The sequence below is a fragment of the Antechinus flavipes genome, chromosome 3, assembly GCF_016432865.1.
Source record: "Antechinus flavipes isolate AdamAnt ecotype Samford, QLD, Australia chromosome 3, AdamAnt_v2, whole genome shotgun sequence".
NCBI lineage: Eukaryota > Metazoa > Chordata > Mammalia > Dasyuromorphia > Dasyuridae > Antechinus > Antechinus flavipes.
In genome coordinates this window covers 274,491,897-274,501,353 of record NC_067400.1, presented here as the reverse complement: position 1 = coordinate 274,501,353, position 9,457 = coordinate 274,491,897, and the positions used below count along the sequence as shown (strand labels likewise).

Genomic DNA, 9,457 nt, shown 5'->3' with positions numbered 1-9,457 from the left:
TATATGACCCATCTGATACATCTGGAAAGTGTCTAAGGAAGATTCAAACTCAGATTTTCTGACCCCAAGTGCTTGAGTCTGAATTTTAGGTAGACAGACTACTAAATAATCTCTTAACTTCCTTTGTTCCATCATTCAAAACAATAGACATCTATTAAACCCCTAAGCACTGTCTGTGCTAGCTAGGATTGTTAAAAAAATCTCTCAAGAAGTCTGTATTTTATTTAATAAGAGTAGGATGACATTTATGTAACACTTTCTACACAATATTCCTTGGGAGAGAAGTGAAAGAAGAAGGGAATAAATATTTACATAGCACCTACTATGTGCGATAATTTCTTGCAGATGATGACACTTTGATGGCAGAAAGTGAAGAAATAAGAAGCCTCTTAATGAGGAAAAGAAAGAAGAGTATAAAAGCTGACTTGAAGATTAATATCAAAGAAACTAAGATGTTAGCAACTGGTTTCATTACTTGCTGACAGAGGGAGAAAAATGGAAGCAGTGACATTTTATATTCTTAAGCTCAAAGATAATTGCAGACAGCCAAGAAATTAAAAGATTCTTGTTCCTTGGAAGGAAAGCTATGGCAAATCTGGATAACGTACTAAAAAGTAGAGATATCATCGTGTCAATGGAGGTCCCTGTAGTCAAAGTTATGGTTTTTCCAGTAGCAATGTACAGCTTTGAGAGATGGTTGTACCATAAGGAAAGCTGAGCAACACAGAATTTATGTTTTTTTGAACTGCGGTGCTGGAGAAGACTTTTGGGAGTCCCATGGACATCAAGGAGATGAAATCACTCAATTTTTAAAAAATTAATTCACTGGAAGTTCAACTACAGAAGCTGAATCTTAAGTAGTTTGGCCATGTAACAAGAAGATAAGACTCTTGGAAAAGATCTTGATGTTGGAGAAATTTAAAGGCAAAAGGAAAAGGGGAAAGCAGAGGAACAATGAACATGAATTTGAACAAAGATGAAACACAGCGGAGGATAGAAGCACCTGGCATTCTTTGTTTATGGTGTTAGACACAACAGAACGACTATGTGCTAGGTACTAAACACTTTACAAATATATTTTACTCTATTACAATCATATACTGACTTTAGCCTTTCCCCAACTGATGGTTATTTCCCTCAATTTCCAAATTTTTGCTACCACAATAAGAACTGCTACAAATATTTTTTACCAATAGGTTCTTTCCTACCTCTTTTTAAAAAATCTTTCTGGAATATAGACCGAGCAACCTAAGCACTATTTTATAGTCCTTTAGGCATAGTTACAAATAGCTCTCCAGAATGGTTGAATGAGTTCACAACTCTACTAACAGTGTATTAATGTTCAATTTTCCCACATCCCCTTCATTATTTATAACTTTTCTTCTTTGTCATATTAGACAGTCTGACAGTTTGACATAGTGCCTTTTAGTTTTAATTTATATTTCTCTAATCAAAAGTGACAGAGCATTTTTTTCACATGACAATATATAACTTTGGTTTCTTTTATTTAAAAACCACCTGTTCAAATGGTCAAACTGACCATTTTATTACTTGGAAAATGACATGTACTCATATAAATTTGAAAAATGAGATCTTTTTTTTTAAAGTCCTTTTTTTTTTTTAAATTTTAATAACTACTTTATATTGACAGAATCCATGCCTGGGTAATTTTTTTTACAACATTATCCCTTGCACTCGTTTCTGTTCCGATTTTTTTCCCCTCCCTCCCTCCACCCCCTCCCCTAGATGGCAAGCAGTCCTTTATATGTTGGATATGTTGCAGTATATCCTAGATACAATATATGTTTGCAGAACCGAACAGTTCTCTTGTTGCATAGGGAGAATTGGATTCAGAAGGTATAAATAACCCGGGAAGAAAAACTAAAATGCAGATAGTTCACATTCGTTTCCCAGTGTTCTTTCTTTGGGTGTAGCTGCTTTTGTCCATCATTTATCAATTGAAACTCAGTTAGGTCTCTTTGTCAAAGAAATCCACTTCCATCAAAATATGTCCTCATACAATATCGTTGTTGAAGTGTATAATGAACTCCTGGTTCTGCTCATTTCACTTAGCATCAGTTCATGTAAGTCTCGCCAGTCCTCTCTGTATTCATCCTGCTGGTCATTTCTTACAGAACAATAATATTCCATAACATTCATATACCACAATTTACCCAGCCATTCTCCAATTGATGGGCATCCATTCATTTTCCAGTTTCTAGCCACTACAAACAGGGCTGCTACAAACATTTTGGCACATACAGGTCCCTTTCCCTTCTTTAGTATTTCTTTGGGATATAAGCCCAATAGAAACACTGCTGGATCAAAGGGTATGCACAATTTGATAATTTTTTGGGCATAATTCCAGATTGCTCTCCAGAATGGTTGGATTCATTCACAACTCCACCAACAATGCATCAGTGTCCCAGTTTTCCCGCATTCCCTCCAACATTCATCATTATTTTTTCCTGTCATCTTAGCCAATCTGACAGGTGTGTAGTGGTATCTCAGAGTTGTCTTAATTTGCATTTCTCTGATCAATAGTGATTTGGAACACTCTTTCATATGAGTGGTAATAGTTTCAATTTCATCCTCTGAAAATTGTCTGTTCATATCCTTTGACCATTTATCAATTGGAGAATGGCTTGATTTCTTATAAATTTGAGTCAGTTCTCTATATATTTTGGAAATGAGGCCTTTATCAGAACCTTTAACTGTGAAGATGTTTTCCCAGTTTGTTGCTTCCCTTCTAATCTTGTTTGCATTAGTTTTGTTTGTACAAAGGCTTTTTAATTTGATGTAATCAAAATTTTCTATTTTGTGATCAGTAATGGTCTCTAGTTCATCTTTGGTCACAAATTTCTTTCTCCTCCACAAGTCTGAGAGATAAACTATTCTATGTTCCTCTAATTTATTTATAATCTTGTTCTTTATGCCTAGGTCATGGACCCATTTTGATCTTATCTTGGTATATGGTGTTAAGTGTGGGTGAAAAAATGAGATCTTTATCAGAGATACTTGCTATAAACAGGTTTTATCCAGTTTTCTGCTTTCCTTCTAATTTTCATTGCATTGGTATATCAAAATTATCAATTTTACATTTCTTAATGCTTTAATCTTGTTGGTTCTAAATTCTTCCCTTATTCATAGATCTGACAGATAAACAGGTAAACCAGCTCTTCTACTCTCTATAGTGCCTTACAGCCTGAATAGGAACTTACCGTACCTTCATTACTCATCTCCAAGCACATACAATGTCCATAATTTACTTAAAATTTCATTAGGAACCTTCAGCACCTTGATGTCATTCCCCACTCCCATATTCTAACTTCAAATATAATCTCTCCAAACTGAGAGACCTATAGACTACTGGAGAATGTGAGGAAGAAATCTAAACCTGGAGGAAATTAATATTTTGGGGGCTCAACTCTATTAGGATAACTAAGACTTAAGTTTAATGTTGTTGAAAATAGGGTGTTCCCTGCAAAGGGAATGTTAAAAATTATTTTTGTATATATTTGGAAAAATAAAATACAATTAAAAATTAAAAAAGGGGGGGAGGGTATTCCAAGTCTTACTTATGTTTAAACAGGTTTAAAATAACTAATACTTTGGGGACACCCTGAATTTAACTATGAGGTTTGCAAAGTACTTTACAAAATGTTTTCTCATTTTGATCCTCACAATTCAATCTGAAAATTTATTATGCACCAACTGTGTATCAGGCATAGAATAATATAACCCTGGAAGGTATTATATTATGATCCCCATTTTACAGATGAGGAGGCTAAGTGTAAATAAGTGATTTGCCTAGATTAATAAAGCATTCTGTGTGAAGTCGAAATTGAACTCGATCTTTCTCAGTGCCCAAGATCTGTCCCAGACTCCACCTAGCCGACCAAGTAGCTGGCTCCCTCTTTGGCTCTCATTGGTAACTTTTCTAGAATGATCTTTCTTCTGCCTCTGAACTTGGAATATTCCAAGATACATTAAGTACTCATATCAATAAATCTTTTTCCTAATAACACGTTCTCTCTCTACCACCACCTTTCTGAAGTTTCAGAGTCTGTTGAAGAAAGGAAGTGAGAAAGAAAAAGGAAAAAAAAAAAAGGATCGAAGAAAAAGGAGAACCCAGACAAGGCCCGCCCTAAAAAAAAAATCTTCAGTAAAGCGACACCATCCGTGGACCACGCCAAGGCTGCCTCTAGGAGGCGCTCTGCCCATCCCGGAAACGTTTCAAACCAGTGACGCAATAATGACTCCAGGCAGAAATAAACGCAGCCCGGCACCAGTTCTCTTTCAATTACCGGCTGCTCCATCACTTTTAAAGTGGGTGGCACAATGCTTGCTCCGTTGCGCCTGGGGAAGAAAGACATAGACAGGAAGAAAGTCGGGAAGGCCGGAAGAAAAAACTCTACTCATTCTGAGGAGAGATGCTGGGGGCCAACAAACCTCGTACAGGTCGGATCCTCTGCTGCCCAAGATGCTAATATCCTGTAATGGGAGGAACTGGGACCAGCGGTCAGGGAGAGGGAGGTTCCCAAGAGTTGGTTCTCCCTGGCTGCTACTGCACCCAAGTGCTAGAGAAAGTGCTTCCTGGTTCTCTCCTCCACCACCCCACCACCCCTCCCCCGCGACTTCCAGGGCACAGGCTGGCCGCCAATACTTGGGAATTTGAAGTCCCCTGGAGCTTTGTGGATTTCTTCCCCCACCCTCCACACCCACTTCCTCCCAGCACCGTCCTATATGTTCTATTGTTGTTCTTTAATATAATATGCCCTCAAAAATCATAGGGCAATTTTAAGCGTTGATGAAGTGTTAAGCTTTTATAGCTTAAAACTGTAGTTAGGGTCTTTTCCAATGTTTCTTTCCTGACCTTTCTGTTGAATTTATCTCCAAGAAGAATATTAAAACCCTCTCAATATTGTTAAATCAACACCAATGTCTTTTTATAATTCACCTACCTTTTCTTTACTTTTTCTTTATGCTATGTCATTTCATACACATATATTTGATAATTTTTAGGCCTGTTAGCTTTTAGCACAATATACTTCCACAATTACTTATCCCGACATTATCAATTTTATTAATATGGCTTCATATTATTAATAGGCTTCCTATGAGCTGATGACATCTTGCATTTCAGTAGCACTTTGTGATTTACTAAGCAGTTTTCAATTGTTGCCACTGGTAAGACCACCACCTGTGTTTAAAAAATCGGTTTCTTGACCATGTTTTAATAATCCTTAGCAACAATTTCCAGGATTATTTGGGCAATATCACGTCTCCACATATATCACTTGATGGAGCCATCAGGTTTGACAATTCTTGAGATTTCTTCTTCACATCTTGTATATATCTCTGTGAAAATACCAGCTCTCTCTATTGTTAATTCTATGTTGACAAATGGTTGCCTCATTATCGCTTAGCAGGAGGCTACCAGTAATACTGCTTTCTTCCTCTGGTTCCTACTGGGTATGAGATAACTCTGGAAAAATATTGGAAATTCTTGAAAGCCAGGATGAGGAATTCATAATTTATTTGGTTGGTACTGGGAAGCCACTGAAAGGTTTTGAGCAGAGAAATAGTTAAGAACAACAGTTTGCCATAGCAATGAGTTATGAAAAGGCAATACAATTGCTACTAATATTTTGCCAAAGTCTGAAAAATTTTACAGCACATATAAAAGACAGATAAATACATAGAGTAAATTATATTCTTCAGTTATGACCAAATATTTACTAGCAATACTGAAAGAAAAGTTTAAAGATCTGTCTCTTAAAAAAAATGTTGAACTTCATTTTATGATTGTTTGAATAAATTCAATTATCCATAAAAATTCAACCATCTACACTACTCTTCAATCCCTATGCATATCAGATAATTGAGGTCCCACTATGATGCAGTGCTATATTTTATCATTACATGAGATCAAAATTGCTATATTTTCCGTAATCTTTATTGATTGAAATGATTTTGAAACACAATTTCATGGAAGAAAGTGGAAAGACAATTTAGAAGAATTAGAATTCTTGGTAGATTTGCAGTGTAGGAGGTATGAGATAACTACCTCTTCTTATATTATAAATGCAGTTTATTTGCAGTTTTTTACTTTCAAATTGAAGTTATAAATGCAGTTTATTTGCAGTTTTTTACTTTCAAATTGAAGTCGCTAATCTTATGATTTTTGGGCTGCCTTAACTTGGTTAATAATTGATTTTTTTTTTAACTTGGCGCATCTTTAACAAATACCAAAGCATCTGAAAACAGCCAATCTGTGTATCTAAATGAATGCATTATTGAACATTCTCCCAGCAGCTTTCCTTTCTCATTTAACCCTTTTGGTCATGTTATTAAGATCTGGGCGTGAGAGGGAATGTCATACTTCTTATTCTGATTCAGTCCAAAGCTGGTAAGGCACTCAGCTTGATGCTCAGTATGAAGAAAATGTATATATAGTTTACTATCTATGTCTATGTAACCTTTGGGAAGTTTTTATTAGGTGACGATAATGAGACATATTCCTTGGTAGCCAGAGGAAATTTTGAACCAGACGTAGTAGATTCAGAATCACAGTGTATATTCTAAAGTTTCTATTGACTTGCAGGTGAAATATATCATATGGATTGCCTTCTCCATTAGAATATGAGTTCTTGAAAGCAGAGAATCTCTTTTTCTATTTTATCCCCAACATTCAACAGTACTTTAGCACATTTATTGCTTTGGCATTTTTCAGTCATGTCTAACTCTTGAGACCCCATTTGGGGTTTTCTTGGCAACGATTCTGGAGAAATTTGCTATTTCCTTCTCCATCTCATTTTACAGGTCAGAAAACAGAGGCAAACAAGGTCAAAGTATCCAGGGTTACATAGCTAGTAAGTATCTGAGACCACATTTGAACTCACTGCTCTATACCAGCAAAATCTACACATAGTAAATGTTTAAAAAATACTTCATTTTTCATGCCTTGTGGGAAATAGGTCACATGGACTAGATTAAATTCAATAAACATTTATAAGGCAATCTCCTGTACTGTACTAAGTGCCGGGGATTGAGTCATTTCAGTTGTGTTCAACTATTCATGACCTTAAATAGGTTTTCTTGGCAAAGATACTGGAGTGGTTTCCCATTTCCTTCTCCAGCTCATTTTAAAGATGAGAAAACTGAGGCCAAAAAGAGTAAGTGATTTGTCTGATGTCACACAGTAAATGTCTGAGGTCAAATTTGAATTCAGGAAGATGAATCTTCCTGACTCCAGGGGCTGGCATTATATCCACTTTGCCATCCAGCTGTACTTAAGCACTGGAAATACAAATTTTAAAAAAAACAATCTCTGCCTTCAAAGAGCTTGGTTAATTGATTATTGTCCTCATTCTTGAAGAGGACCACTTTGATATCTCTGTATGAGTCAAGTTACAGTATGTCTAACTGTAGTTGATCATTTCAATGTGAGCTCAGCTCTAGTCAGACACAAATAATGTGAACTTTGGAGTTTAGCTACCTCTAAATGTGTATATCTCACATTTCTTTTGAACTACTGCAATTCTGCTTCACTCAGAGTTCACATTTTTTTTTCTTTGATGGGAGCACTCCATGCTGGGTATTTTCTTTGCCAGCATCTCCCACATCATGCAATCAATTCCAAAATTCTTTAGAGATACTTTGAGAATCTCCCTGTATTGCTTCTTCTGACCATCGTGTGAGTATTTTCCTTCTGTGAGTTCTTCATAAAGCAGTCTTTTAGACAACTGTACAATTGGCATTAGAACAATACAGCCAACTCGTCAGAATTATGCTCTCTGCAGAAGAATTTGAATGCTTGGCAATTGAGCTCAAGAAAGGATCTCAGTTTCCAGTACTTTATCCTGCCAGGTGATCTTCAAAATTTTCAAATGGAAGCAATTCAGTTTCCTGGGATGGATCTGTGCAAGTTTCATAGACGTGCAACAAAGAGATCAGCATAATGGTTCTGCAGGACCTTCAGTTTGGTAAGTGGTCTAATATTTTCTCCCAAATTCTTCATTATATTGCAATATCCTGAAAGAAGACAACACACAAAAAGAAACTGAAAAGCAAAGGATGGATCACCAAGGTCCTACTAAATCCTGGTGATGATCTGTATAGTTCAAACTAAACAAAGATACTATTGAAAAGTGGAGTTACCTGGAAAGTTTTAAAATTTCAGAATCCTATACAGGAAGGAGTTTGAAGGATTTTCATGCTCTAGCATTCAGCCCTCAAATCAGAGGGGAGAGGAAATGATAAGGTGTTGATGATCTAAAACTGAGTCAATCAGAATGATGATGAGATTTGGGGTGTTTAGCTTATTCTGGTTATGGAATGTTGTTCCCTGGATTCTAAATGAATCAGAGCTACTAATAGAAAATGAAGTTACCTGGAAGATTATAGGTTATAAGAGCTGATGAGGAGAAAATGTAATCTCACAATGTAAAGATTCAAATTTTAAAGCTCTCCCTCATAACAGTGACTTGATTTTGTTACTAATCCAAATAACTTTGAGCAGCACCAGAACTAAACTGAGATCAGGAGCATTTGAATGGAAGGGACATGTCAGTCTAGAAAATGGATCCCTGGTTTTTCACTAGGCTTCACTATTCAGTGAATAGAAGCCTGACTCTGGGCCACCATTCCCTTTCATCACTATACCATTTTTTAATTTCTTTAGAACTTCTCTCCCACTGAGAGGATATCCAATCAGATTTTTCTTTTGCTGTTTCCTAACTATACACTGATCAAACTCTTTTCTGTGCTGTATCTACTTTGACTTTTTTGCCCAAGTGAAATAATTTATTTTCATGGCTCTGATGAGGTTTTCTTTTTTTATTTTTTTGAGGTTGTTATTCAGAACTTAACATCAAACATGAAATGAATATTACCTACAGAGAAAACTTTTAAAAGGGAATTGTATATGAAATCAGAAATCTCCATTATATACAACTTATTTTTAAAAGTAGATCATTAAATTCAATATGTTAATTCCAAAGTTGTCCTCATTTTGTGTTTTTCTCTCTGAACCCAATTCTATTCTCTTCTGCATATTTTTTAAAAATTCTTAGCTGACTCATTTTTCTTTGGAGATGGGGGGACTAGAGGACATCACTAGCACTGCCACCCCCTCCTTACCAATTCTGATGGAGAATTTTTTTAATCACCAACAGTAAATAAGCAAAATCAAATAAAAACAACTCTACATATTGGTCATATAGGAAAATTCTTCAAGAGGTGGGAAGGATGCTTCGTCAGCCCTTTGAAACTGTGGTGTTCCTTGCATTGATCAAAAATTTTAAATCCTTCAAAACTGTGCAGTGTTGATATATCATATAGCATAAATTATTTTCCTGTCCTGCTCACTTCATTCTGTATCAGTTAATACAACCCCCACCCTAACCCCAGTTTCTCTAAATCTATTCCTTTTGTCTTTTTTAATAATACAACA

The 9,457-nt window shown here is 35.9% G+C and overlaps 1 long non-coding RNA gene across 1 annotated transcript; it reads left to right on the top strand.

Moving 5' to 3' along the window:
• The first annotated feature begins 3,799 nt into the window (after positions 1–3,799).
• LOC127557910 (uncharacterized) lies at positions 3,800–8,002 on the top strand. Its single transcript, XR_007952656.1, has 3 exons — positions 3,800–4,461; positions 6,826–6,875; positions 7,873–8,002. It is a non-coding gene; the product is annotated as an uncharacterized LOC127557910 (long non-coding RNA).
• Positions 8,003–9,457: the final 1,455 nt, after the last annotated feature.